This window comes from Lactuca serriola, chromosome 5 (genome assembly GCF_051521515.1).
Source record: "Lactuca serriola cultivar US96UC23 chromosome 5, Lser_US96UC23_V15, whole genome shotgun sequence".
NCBI lineage: Eukaryota > Viridiplantae > Streptophyta > Magnoliopsida > Asterales > Asteraceae > Lactuca > Lactuca serriola.
In genome coordinates this window covers 97440808-97455883 of record NC_136412.1, presented here as the reverse complement: position 1 = coordinate 97455883, position 15076 = coordinate 97440808, and positions in this window count along the sequence as shown.

Here is a 15076-nt window from a genome sequence, read left to right as displayed (position 1 = left end):
ACTATCCAATCATACAGAGGTCTCTCTTGGAGACAGGATGCCCCACTCACTCCTGTCCCCTGATGGCAAAAACTAGAAATGGGATCTCCCTCCCTGATGGATCCCCGAACTCCATAAGAATCGGGATCTAGACGAGCCCCAATATGTCCTGAAACTATCCCGGCCTTAAAGGCCTCAAGATGACTGTCTATGAGCTCCACAATGGCCTCTCTAACTGAATCGAAAATCACTGGAGTCTGATCAATGACGTTGTGCATGATCTCTGCAGAAATGAAATCCCTCATCTGATCATCAAGCTGCCCGGCTCCAAAGCCCGAGCCAGATCCCTCCTCGACGCCTGAACTGCTAACTGGTAGCTCGCGCAATGTCACCATACTGAAAATATAACAATTCCTGATCAATTACACACTACTGTTGCGGAATCTCTCACATACTCTTGCTAGTTCCCTGGTTTTTTCTTGGCCCCTCTTGAATCGAGTACGGATCCTCTGCTTTCAGTAGTACGGGCCCATACTACCTTCCACATATATCCGTACTTTCCTCAAGAGTTACCTCAACTCCACCAAGTCCCCTTTACTCTTCTACTGATCTCTGCTACTCTCATCCTAGGCTTGCCCTAGGGAACCTCTGACTCTACCCAAATAGTCCTCAGCTGCTGAAGGCCTCCTTGTAATGCCAATTAGTCACCACCTGAATACCATCACATGTGACGAGGCTCAGATAATCCTTCAAGTAAAAGACTCGTCCCTACAACGGTTGGACTCAAACAAGAGCTGCGCAATAGGGCCAAATCCAGCACTCTGAGATTATTCAACCCTGATCACATGTGGTGTGACGTATTCACCTAATGGCTAACTCCCATCACTCAGAGTCCCACAAAGCACAAAGCAAGCAGCATTCGGATAAAGGAAACATACTCAGGCAAAACTATTCTCATAACAAGAAACTGTACTAGCATACAATGCTAAGCTCATACTATCAGGCATAACCTACACAGGCTATCCTACTACTGTCTACTCATTACTAGCATGAAATTCTTATCAAGCTGAAACACATAAAGCAGGCACATAAGGCATCATCCTAGATCCTTAGTCCTATTCTAGCATGCTGTTCTACTGAAGCTGAAACTGAAACTGAAACTGAAAATCATAACATAACTTCTATGGGTAAATTGGGAGTACTTACTTGAGCTCGGCTGATTGCATGCACCACACCCTTTTCTCTTTTCAAAACTCTTTTTGCTTTTTCTAAAACTCTTTTCTTTATACTTTTTCTAAAATTGTTTTCTTTTCCCAAAATCCTTTTGTAACCATGGTTTTTCTTTTGAAAACTCTATACCACTTCCTTAGTTTGAGTTCAGACACACTCAGGAGTGCGCCCGAATCCCTCAAACCAAGGCTCTGATACCAACTTGTAACGACCCAAAAATCACAACTAAAAATTTCTTTAAAAAAACATTACTAAAATCATATTTAGAAAAATTGTATCATAAGTCATAACATAATTTCTCGAGTATTAATTCAGAACATAATATCATTATCAGAGTCAAACGTTCCCAGGCTAACTGACTATGGTGTGTGCACTGCAATCTTCCTGAGCTCCTCTTTTGAAAACCGAATACCTGAAACCAAAACTGAAAACCGTAAGCACGAAGCTTAGTGAGCTCCCCCAATCTACCACATACCATACAATATCATATAAAGCACATACTGGGCCTTGCCCACTGCATCGGACCGAAGTCCGGGCTAACTGGGGCCTTGCCCCCTACATCAGACCGAAGTCCGGACTAACTGGGACCTTGTCCCCTGCATCGGACCGAAGTCCGGACTAACAGGGACCTTGTCCCCGGCATCGGACCGAAGTCCGGGCTAACTAGGGCCTTGCCCCCTGCATAGGACCGAAGTCCGGACTAACTGGGACCTTGTCCCCTGCATCGGACCGAAGTCCGGGTTAACTGGGGACTTGCCCCCTGCATCGGACCGAAGTCCGGACTAACTGGGACCTTGTCCCCTGCATTGGACCGAAGTCCGGGCTAACTAAACAGAACATAGCATAAACATATCAACTAGCATGAACACACATATACTTCATACTACATCGAGCCGTGGCCCAGAACACATAACACATAATTCCTGTCTGAGCCACGAAGGCATCAAACATACTAAATACTGCATCAGATCAAAATCCGGAAACTGCTACTAGCTAAACGGGTCGGCGTTGTGGCCTTAGACTCATTCCTACTGGAAGGAAACTCACCTGAGACTGCTGAACTGATGCCGCTAATCCTCTTGACTGCTACCCGACCTCTGACTTCGAACTGCTGCTCCACTAGCTCCTCAAGCTACCAATGTCAATATAACACTTAGTCCAACTGACCTCCAAAGGTCAACTAGGTCAGCTCTAGTCAAGGTCAAACTCCTGGTCAAAGTCAACCTTTCAGGTCAACCCTACTCGCCGAGTCCACCTAATAACTCGCCGAGTTCATATGCTCAGGGTCTTTCTATTCGCGACTCGACTCGCCGAGTCAGTCCATGACTCGCCGGGTCAACAATTCCCGAGTCCTGACCTGTCCAACTCGCTGAGTGTCCATCCGACTCACTGATTCGAGTTTCAACTCGAAGGGTTTGGGGGTTTCGCGACCTGACTCGCCGAGTCCAAGAATAGACTCGCCGAGCCCAAGGCAATCATCAACCAACTCGTCGAGTTGTTCTTCCAACTCGCCGATTTCATGCCTAACTTCATCCGATTCGACGAGCTGTTCATCCCACTCGTCGAGTTCCTCCTCATCTTCAAGCTACTCGCCGAGTCCACTCGAAGGACTCGCCGAGTCTATTCAGTCCTTAATCCATGCAGTGGCTTTTCGAGCCAAACAGGGCTTCCAACTCATAGATCCATACTTCTAAGGCCTATCCCCCACGTAAAGTGGCAAACTTTACGTGTAGATCAAGAGATCTAGGCTTAAAACAATCCAAACTATGGTTTAAGACAAAGAGGCTTCACTATCAACCCAAGAACAGATGCTTTATGACTTTCTGGGCCAAGATACACTCAGATCTGAAGTAGCAACTTCAGATCTAGGATTCTAACTCGAAATAGTTCTTGAGCATGGCATAAAATCCCCAAATCACATAGCCAAGGTTTATCTATTAAACAAAAGAGGGAAGGTAACGATTTATTACCTTTAAATGCTCAAAAATGATCCACCAACTCTGGATCCAAGGCCCCCTTCTTGCTCCACAAACACTAACTTCTCTCTCAAGCTCCAAAAGCTTCACTAAGGGTAGATCTTGCTCCAAAACGATTATGGCGGCTAGGGTTTAGTGATATGTGCTAGAGAGGCAATAAAGGAACCCTAGGTGAGAGAATGAGACGTTTAAATAAGCTCCAAGTCCCGGATTTAGGGTTTTCCTTGCTCAGACCTGACTCGCCGAGTCACCTTGGCCGACTCGCCGAGTCGGTCGCTTACACCTCAACCCGGATCCCGCTCGGACTCGTCGAGTCTCCCCTAAAAATTAGGGTTTTCTTTCTTTTCTTGGCTTTCCAACTTTGGGTGTTTCAAAACCATTTGAAAATTATTTTAAAAACTTTTTTCCTTATTTTGAGACTAGATTCACACGAGTGTTCCTCCAATTCACTCAAACCAAGGGTCTGATATCAACTTGTAACGACCATAAAAATTCATAAAATATAAACTTTTCAAAACAACCCTTTTTCTAAAGAAGTGTTTACAAAAACCATTTTTCCCAAAACATTATTTAAAAATCGGAATCGCTTTCAACATAGTTTTCAACACATTCACATTATCAGAGTTTCCCAGAAATCATAAGCCCAAAACGCGAGGATGTGTACGGTCATGCCTTCACCTTGACACGATCCACTAAAGTACCTGAAACCATCAACCAAAACTGTAAGCACGAAGCTTAGTGAATTCCCCCAAAATACCAATCATACAACCGATCACATATATAAAATAACGGCATGCAATGGGTCCACGTCTAAAAAACTGGATTACCCCTGAGTCCATAGTATGAGTTTGGATTGCCTATCGGGCCCAAAGCTCACATCTGGCTTGCTTCTAAGCCCACAACATAAGTCTGGCTTGCCCTCGGGCCCACAGCTTATGTATGGCTTGCTCCCTTTAATGATCAGTCATCGAACTGAAATATCAATGTTCGGCCCTCAATACGAGTCTGATATACCGACCGGTCCTCAGCTCGTATCTGGAATGCTATTAAGCCCTCAGTACGATTCTGGCATGCCCCACCCGGCCCTCAACTCATATATGGAATGCTCCAAGTTTTTTGGCTACAGCACAAAGAAGTACAACCTCAACCCCACCCAACATGTCAACATATAATAGACAACAAACATATATAGATAATCATGCAGCCAGAAACACAGGTAGTCCTACATATTTATTATGCTATCATATCGGCAACTAACATATCATGCATATTTATTCCATACTTAGCATATCAACAAGTAATATGATATCAACCAATAGGTTGGCCTTGGTGCCTTCGACCTGAAAGTACAGTGAGGAAAACTCACCTCACAATTCTGAATCATACTGAAAACCTCTTACTGTTGGCTCACGAAAATCCTGAACTATCACAAAAAAACAAACATCCAATTAACAGTTGGATTACCATCCTTGACTATTAATCCCTACTTACGGTAAATGTCTATTTTACCCTTTCCCTAATTGGGCCAAGACCTAAGCCCAATTCTTGATCCAAAAGGCCTAAATTACCTCAAGACCCATAATTTGCCCAATTTTCCAAATTGAGCCTAAACTTCTTATTGGGCCTTATCCTAAGGTCCATTTCTCTAATTAGCCCAAAAAACACCTACTCAGAAATTCCATTTGGGTCCCAAGAATTTAAACCCAAAAGATGGCCCAAAACACATAGTACAAAAGCAAAAACCCAACAGATGGCATACGTTGGGCGTAACCCGAAGGTACGTAGGGCATACACGAGCCTTGCATTGACCGTATACAGGTACACTGACCAATGTGGGGCGTACTTCTTCCTATGCATTGCGTACCCTCGCAAACCCTAAAACCTTGTTAGGTGCTTAATGGCTTAAGCACTTAAGCCCAAACTTCAGATCCATGGTTCAAAAGTACTCCCAAATCATAAATTCTCAAACTTTAAGACTTTAGACGTCCAAAAAGTCCTTAATACATGGTCTTAATCCATTAAGACCTCCCACAAGGAACATTGAGCCAAACTAGCTAAAGGGACTACATTTTTATGTCTTAGAACCCATCCTAGGGTTTGAAAGGACAACCCAAAACATTCAAAATAAAGCATGCATAACCATGAGACTTTTGGGGCGAAAGAACACCATAAAGCTACCAAGATGAGATTAAAACAAACCAAGCATAAGGTGGCAACTTTTTACCTTCTGGAGCTTCTTAATGAAGTGATGATCCAAGATCTACTAGCTTGTTTCCATCTCTAATCACCTTGATGTAACTCATCCTTCTTCAAACCCACAAGGAACACACTCTTAGCTCAAAACACACACATATGGAGTTAGGGTTTGCCAAAAACGACACACGGACTTGGAGGCTGGAGAGATGGGAGTAAATAGTCGTTAAAGTTGCTTAAATACTCCACAAATCCTAAAAATTAGGGTTTTCACCCGGACACAGGTATGTCCAGCATGCATATGTGTAGCCCAGCGTACTAGGGCGCGTAGCATACTCACATGTACACCCAACATACTACTCATGCTCCCTAAAATGACCATTTTGCCACTAGGGTTGCCCATGGCCACTTCTTTCCAATCCAAGGACCAAAAATGACATAATTAAAACTCAAGGGATGAATTTAAAATTACTTGAAAGCTGGGGTGTTACATTCTAGGTCAATTGAGATCCATTGAATCTTATCAATGGCATGTTTAATCTCTAATTATATATTCAATTTGTGACTGGGATGCCGATGATCACAAATAAGATGTCAATAACCATGCAAACCCGTTTGACAACTTCGAGTTTATTTATCATCTCAAATTGATGTGTCGGTAAACCACACATTCTCCATCGACAATGATAATTTTCAATTTGTCCATCACTCAACTTTATAACCCCAAATTGTTGTGTCGGTTAACCACGCACGCTCCACTAACAACATATAAATAATGACGTACATTTTCATGGATTGGCATACACTTCACAAATTTCCCAAAGTAACTAGAGTTGGGATTTATATAAAAGGTTCTAGTACTTTATAGCATCATACTTCTAATGAAGTTATGTCCTATCAAATTTGTTTGGCTAACGAACCTCCACCATACAAGGGAGCGGTGGGTGAGAGTAGACACTGATTCAACGGTCATTTTATAGGTCGTTTACTTATGCCCCCTTATAGTATGGTTTCATGAGTGAAGCTTACTAGCGATTTGACTAACTTTTCTGATAAGTATAATATATTATACATTTAAACATATATAGTATAAGGTGCATTTTAAAACTTTTAAAAAATACTAGGTTTAAATATAATTTTCGAAATTAACAATTAATTAATTAATTTTACCAATTAATGATTTATCAAATTATCATTTCATCAACTAATTAAATTAATTTAAATCATTAAGGATTTAAATAATTATCTTCAATCAAACAGTTAATAAAATTATCCAAATTTAAATTATTAGGGATTAAATAGTTATCTTCAATTAAAAAATTAAAAAATAATTCAAATTTAATCACAATCCCAAGAACCCTTCTAATTTTCAAAATTAAGGGATTAGGGTTACAAGGTTTTTATTAACAAAATTTTAAGGAATTTAAAATTGTAATTAATGAAACTAGAAGCCCTAAGGGATACCTATCAATTTCTGAAAATAGGGGTGGAAGCTAGGGTATAAAAAATACATATAAGTGGAAAACCATTTAAACCATTAGGGATTTATAGGTTATAAAAATACATTCACTATTATGCACAATCAAATAGAAAACTAAGGCTCTGATACCACCAAGGTTGCAGAACTCGCTACTCGATACCTGCTCGGCCGACTACCGAGTAGTGAGTACTCGGGAGTACTCGGGGAGTATTGGGATTTGGTAACTCGTGTGGAAATATTTTTAAGAAAATTTTATATGTCAAAATCATAATTTGATTGAAATATATAACAAAATTAGATACACGTGAATGCATAAAACCTGAAATACACACAATTATCTCTATTCGTGAATAATTACTGAAAATTTAAGATATATATATATATATATATATATATATATATATATATATATATATATAGTAATAATCACATGTATGTGTTAAATAATAAATCATTAAGTGTATTATACATATTAATCTTGAAATTCTTGATTTTTGTTTCTCTTTTTATGACAATTTTGACCCTTTGACCAAGTTTGACCAAGTTTGTCGAGTTTGACCAAGTAGGCCCGAGTAAGACCAAGTAGGCCCGAGTTAGAGAGATATTGATCGATTTTTTACCAAGGTTGACCGATTTTTAACCGATTTTGACTTAATCCGAGTTTTTTTGCCGAGTTCACAAAACTCGCCTCGGTGGAGGGCCGATTCCGAGTACTCGGCCGAGTAGGCCGATTTTTACAACACTCGATACCACCGATGGGTTTTCTAGGTTATAAAAAATACATATGAGTGGAAAACCACATAAACCCTTAAGTTCACATCTAACCTAGAAAGGATCTATGTTTTCTCTATTGATAGTAATAATTTATGAACACCAAGAAACCCTATGGAAACCCAATTGTAATCGAAATTTACATATGAGTAAAGATATATATACCTTGTGATTATTATAGCAAGTAATCAAATCAAATCCTCTTGAATTCCCTTGGAAAGCAAGCACCAAAAACTTGAATGTCTCTAATAGCTTGTACCAAAAACCCTTGCAACTAGAAGACTTTAGGAGAGGGGAGATGGAGAGAAACCTTTTGGATCTATGAAATAAGGAGGAGTGCACAAAAAATAAGTTCCCTAGGTATCCTACTTATAGTTGATAAAGAAGCCTTTGATAACCCTAATTGAATATTATAATAATATATTAAACTAGGTAATTACCCAACTCCTTATTTATCTATATGGAATCATTTTAGAAACACTAAGAGGCTTCCTAAAAATGTCCCCCTCATAGGAAGGTTCTGGAACCTCTCATGTTCAACTATTGAATAATTACAAGTTAGCCCTTGTACTTTCAATTAATTATAATTAATCCGAAATTAATTCCAATTAATTTTTGATTAATTCTTAATTAATAATTACTATTTCAAATTAATATATTAATCATGTAATATATTAACAAATTTATTAATCAAATAATAAATTAACAAATAAACCACTCTCTCCAAAAGTCATTCTATTCAGTTACCGGTTATAGGGGCAACCTAAAAAGAACTTTGTTTTTAATTCAAGAATATATCAATTTAGTTACTGGATTAGACACCTTAATCTAACAGTAAGATCGTATTAAAGATAGGATCTGTTTGGCATATAAAGATATACTGTTTGGAAAATCACCTTTTAAACACCTCACTGATCTTGCCTTGTCATCACTTTTATAAGTATATTGATCAATATAACGATTAATATTAATGAGAAATCTTATTTATAAGTTTATAATAATGACTATAAACATAAATATAAGTTATAATTAAAGCACAGTAAGCATAATTCAACTTACATGTTATTTAGCAAAAAAATGGATATTACACGGGCAGAACTTCAAAACCGGAAATAGTTAAATGTGACTCGAACATTTGGATCATTCTCATGGAGAATTTGGATCATGCTCATGGATCGTCTGACAAAGGAATGGATCATATAAAAGGGGGTGTGATAAAGGAACAGATCATCTGAGAAGGGAATGGATCGTCAAACAAAGGAATGGATCAAGTGCCAAAGGAACGGATCATATAAAATGGGGTTTGAAGCACCTGGAATAGGTTTGGAGCACTTGGGAGTGATATGGAGCAACAAAGGGACCTTTTTGTGCCATCTAATAAAGGGTTGGGCTAAGAAGGATGTTTTTGCACCTATCATATCCCTCTTGCACGATGGAGAATCCCTCTTGCGCCATGAAGAAGCCTTGTTGCACCAAGTAGGTTCTTGTTGCACCATGCATGATCTTGTTCCGATAATATGGTGATGTTGCTCTAACCTAGAAGTTCTTGCGCCACACTTGAAGTATGTTGCACCATCATGGCGCAAGATGGATCATCTTGGTCCCTGATGAGCCAAGCATGCTATGAAGTCCTCTATGATGCTCAAGATCATTCAAGTATGCTCAGAAGTTGGTATTGCTCAAGGATTACACCATGGTGTGTCACCATGATGGATGTTGTGCCATTAGTGTTCATGATATGCCACTTGTACATCATGATGCTCCACTATGGCACAAGGTGCTCCATCATATGTGTTGTGTTGTTGATGCTCATGGGTTGTATGGCATGGAAGAATGTTCCAAAAGATGTTGCATGGCATATTATGATTGGTTGACACCTTTCATGGGCCAATGGGCTTAGCACATTATGGTTTTAGCTCTGATCCCTCAAGTATAAATAAGGATGCATGCTAGGTCATTTTGTATCTTGAATTCTAAAGTGATAGGAAATTTTGTGTAACTGTACTTGTAGCCAATGTTTGTGAGCTTTGAAATAAAGAATACACCCCTCCTGCCCGTGAACGTAAGTCACCTTAACTGAACCATGTAAATAGTGAGTCTTGTGTGCTTATAGTTTTGCTAGTTATCCGCTTTCCTTCATAACAAGTGGTATTATATATGCGGTTTGTATTCCTATGGTTGAACATGTCTACTCACAATTTTTATTTGGAGAAATTCAATGGTTCAAATTACTTCACATTGTAGAAGGTGAAGATGAAGGCTCTTCTAGTTCAACAAGGACGTGCAGCGGCACTGGATGGAGAGGCAACATTGCCTAAAGACATGGTGGCTGAAAAGAATATGGTCATTCTGACGAAGGCACATAGCTCTATTCTATTGATCTTGACAGATGAAGTACTGGGGGAGGTCGTGGATCAAACAACTACTTATGGGCTCTAGGATAAACTTTGTAACAAGTTTCAGTGTGAATGATGTGAAGGACTCTCTGGTGTCCAAGGAACTAAAAGAAAAGTTTCAGTTGGAGAGGAGGTGTCCAGTTCCAGTTTGTTTGCATGGAGAGGAAGGACATAAGAGAGGAAAGGGGGAAACATATGGAGATCACATTCAAAATCAAAGTCTAAAGGTACATCGAACATAAAATGTTATAACTATAATGAGAAGGGACACTTCAAGCAAAATTGTCCACATCTGAAGAATGGGAAGTTCAAGAGTGAATCAAGCAGCAATAACACTGCTACTGTGGCTCAAGAAAGTTCTAATGAAGGGCACGATGGTAATGTACTAGTTGTTAGTACATCATGTTTTGTTGATGCTTGGGTCTTAGATTCTGGAGCATCCTATCACATGACATATAATCATGACTGGTTTGACTCCTTCAAAGAGTGGGATGGCATAGTAAAGATAGGTGATGATTGGGTGAGAACTATCAAAGGTAGTGGTACGGTTCAGATCAAGATGCATGATGGCATGGTCAGGAAGTTAGATTGTTGGTATATTCCATAACTTTAGAAGAATTTAATTTCTCTTGGCACATTGGCTAAGAACGGGATAAGATATGCTGGTGAAGGTGATTGGGTCAAAGTGACCAAAGGTTCTCTTGTTATAATGAAAGAGAAGATGAATCATGGAGGGATCTATACCCTAGAAGGTAGTACAGTTATGAGAATGGTGGCTATCTCCCAATCCTTGAATGAAGGTGATGACAAGACAGAATTGTGGCATCGTAGGTTAGGGCACATGAGTGAGAAGGGAAGGTCAGTTCTAATTAAACAAGGAGTGCTTGGTGATGAGGCTACTGGAAAGATAAAGTTTTTTGAAGCTTGCGTCAAGGGAAAGCATCGCAAAGTGAAGTTCGGTATTGATCAACACAAAAGCAAGGAAATCCTGGAGTATGTTCACTTAGATCTATAGGGTCCGACACCTGTGAAGTCTCAAGGAGGATGCTCATACTTTGTGACATTCATTGATGATTATTCAAGGAAGGTTTAGTTGTACTTTCTAAAGAACAAAGATGAGGTGTTTGGGAAGTTCAAGGAGTGGAAGGCCATGGTTGAGAAAAGGACTAGAAAATAGGTCAAGAATCAAAGGACTTACAATGGGTTGGAGTTCTACAATGCTCCATTTGATAATTTCTGAAAGGAAAAAGGTATAGTGAGGCACCGCACTGTACAGAACACACCATAGCAAAATGGAGTGGTAGAACGTATGAACCAAACAGTCATGCAATGTGCAAGGTGCATGCAAATATTTTCTAACTTATCCAAGCAATTCTGGGTTGAATCAGTTAACACTGCTTGCTATCTGGTGAACAGATCACCATTAACTACAATAGACTTGAAGACTCCTCAAGAGGTATGGTCCGGTAAACCCTCTAACTATTATGGTTTACGTATATTTGGATTCCCTGCATATGCTCATGTGAATGATGGTAAAATTGATCCAAGGTCAGAGAAGTGCATATTTTTAGGATATGCAACAACAGTAAAAAGTTATCGACTATGGTGTACACAAGAAGGAAAAACTCCTAATTTTATCATGAGAAGAGATGTAACCTTTGATGAATCTTCCATGGGTAACCAAGGATGCGGTGGTACAAGTCAAGTAGGGAACAAAGATCATGGTGCTAGCCAGGTGGTGGAGTTTGAAACTCACACTCCAAACAAAGTTGTGATAAGTGACAAATAGAAAGGCGGTAGTGAATAGCCTAAACAAGATGAAACCCAAGAGCAACCCATGGGATCTTCGTCCAGTGGTGTTGATTTCGAGAAGGATGATGGGTTTGAATCTTTATCAAAGAGAAGATCAAAGAGGGTCATTCGACAACCTGATAGATATGTGAGATGCGTGAATTCAGGTGAACTTGACTCCATTGCTTTTACTTTAGCAGCTGGAGAAGACATTGACACTGAGGAGCCTCAATTATATAAAGAGGTTGTGGCGAGAAAATAAGCAAATGACTAGTTGATGACTATAAATGAAGAAATGAAATCTTTAGAGAAGAATGAAACATGGGATCTTGTTCAATTACCAAAGGGAGTAAAGTTATTGGGATGCAAAGGGATATTTAAGAAAAATAAAGGGATACCAGGAGTTAAATCATCTAGGTTCAAGGTAAGGTTGGTGGCGAAAGGGTCTTCTCAGAAAGAAGGAATTGATTATCACGACGTGTTCTCATCGGTCGTGAAGCATAAGAAAATTCAGGTTTTTTGGCAATGGTGAGTGCATTTGATCTGAAGCTTGAACAACTTGATGTGAAAACTGCATTTTCTCATGGGAACTAGAAAAAGAATATTTATATGTCCCAGTTAGAAGGGCCCCTTGATTCTAATAAGGGTCGGATATGTTTGCTGAATAAACCCATGTATGGTTTGAATCAGCCTCCAAGAAAATGGTACAAGAGATTTGATTCATTCATGATCTCAAATTGCTACGCTCGGAACCAGTTTGACAATTGTGTTTACTCAAAGGAATTTTTACCAGATTCCTACATAAGTATGTTGCTATATGTTGATGATATGCTCATCGCAGCCAAGGACATGGATGGAATAAATGAGTTCGAAATGAAGAATTTGGGAGCAGCAAAGCAGATACTTGGAATGGAGATAAGAAGGGATAGAAAATTAAGGCGGTTGTGTATTTCTCAACAGAAGTACATTGAGAAGTTTTTCAATCCTTCAATTGTGATCAATCCAAGCCAGTTGGAACTCCTTTGGCAGCTCACTTTAAACTTGGTCCAAACACTATACCCACTACTAATGAAGAAAGGAAGTACATGAGCAGGGTTCCATACTCAAGTGTTGTTGGAAGTATCATGTATGTTACCAGAATTGATTTGGCACATCCAGTTAGTGTGGTTAGAAGGTTTATGAGTAATCCAGGGAATACTCATTGGGAAGTTGTAAAGTGGGTCTTGCGATACTTGAAGGGAACAATGGATGTTTGCTTGGTGTATGGAGTCAATGCGAAGAGTGACTAGGTGGGATATCTTGACTTGATTATGGTGGTTATTTATTGAAGTTCAGGTTACGAACGTGATACATATTCACTTTATTCGGATGCACCATTAGTTGGAAGTCAACGTTACAAGATATCATTGCTTTATCTACAATTGAATCTGAGTACATGTCCATCAAGGAAGTAATAAAGGAGGAGATATTGTTGAAAGGGCTTATTCAGAGTCTTGTCCTGAAGGTGGAAAATCATGTCTTTTATTATGAAAGTCAAACTGCTTTGAGTCTTTCTAAGAACCCTGTGTATCACGATAAGACAACGCACATTGATGTCACGCTGAATTTCATTCGGGATATTCTGGAAGGAGACAAGTTTTCAATACTAAAGATGGATACAAAGGACAACCCAGTAGATATGTTGAAAACGTCATTGCCCATGGAGAAGTTTAAGCTTTACTTGAACATGGTTAATATCCGTATGAGGTAGGTTCCTTCGGGCACGAATGGCAGGATGGAAAGGAAGTTCTTATTCGAGGTTGAGTTCTGTCACACCCCCAAACCAAGGATTGTGGAAACGTCTGGGGTGGAGGACTTCATGTATAGTATCACAGCAACGAGTATAATAGTACTCAAAGTACAAACAACCAACATAAATATAATTGAAAAAGTTACACGTAATATAAGTTTACATGTTTCTAAATCAATTACATTATGTTGACAAAAATGAAATGTTTGACACCTTAGCGTTGCATCCTCAACAGCCGTTGGCTACCTATTTTACGGATTCCCTGAGAATACAAGTAGTTTTGAAAAAAAAAAAGTGTCAACAATTAAGTTGGTGAGTTCATAAGCTTTTCAATAAAATTTTGAAATCCTTTCTTTGTAAAAATATGTTTGTTCTAGAAAATCCAATATTTTCCTTTTAAGAATGTATTGTAGACTTAAATGCCAAGACCAATAACGTTCCAGTATTTTCCATAAAAGTTATAATTTGTGCAAGTTTAAATCGACAATAACTCGTTTAATTTAAGGAAACCCCATAAATATTATGTTTGTTAATACCCCATGTAAGTTATTATAACCATGCTATGACTTAGTCGGCCTTGTATACGACGTTCTTCAGGCATCGGAATGTTAATGACATTTGTCACCCCAGACCTGCCGGTCTAGCTGTTGCATGCAGCTAAGGTGTGGGTTTGTCAGACCCAATATAGATCTATATACAACTATCATGCTCTCCATAAAAGAGATTTTGGTTACAATTACAGGACTTTTGATTTCGTTACTTTGAAAGTAACGTGAAGCGAATATCTCACAATTTTTTCTTCATTAACAGATTTACGTAGTGTGAAACTGAAACCACTTTTGTGTGAAAAAGAACCCTTTTGTAATCTATAGGAAACATAAACTATACCTATTATAGTTTATCAAAATGTTTGTAATGTGTAGTAACCTTTTCTATGTAAGTGGAATATGCAGCGAGACATAACTTTATTTGCTATGCCTTAACATACAATAGTAGTGTTGATAATGAAATCTTACAATTTAGTGAACACTTTTATGTTATATACTTATAACTCAACATAAAACACATGCACAATATGAATTCATCAAGATTTAACACTTTGCTCAACATGTTACAAAGTGTTATGAAAACTGTAAGCTGTAAGTTCCTTTTTACTATTTCTGCACTGATTTAGAAAAATCACAGAAAATTCATATGACATTGAAAACTAGATACGTAAACTCTGAGAGTTTAGAAATGTGTCTAGTTTGTTCATATATTTTATTATGATTTTTAGAGGTCTCTAACTTGTGTAAAAATGGCCGTATTCACAGACTGGTCCAAATTCGTAGCTACAGTGATAGGCAGTTTTGTAAAAATCGCCATCAATTGTAGAATAATTGTATGGACATGTGAAAGTAGTCATTTTAAAGGTATTAACCTGAACTATACACATATTAAACGGTTTTGTAAAATAAAAATTTTAAAAAGG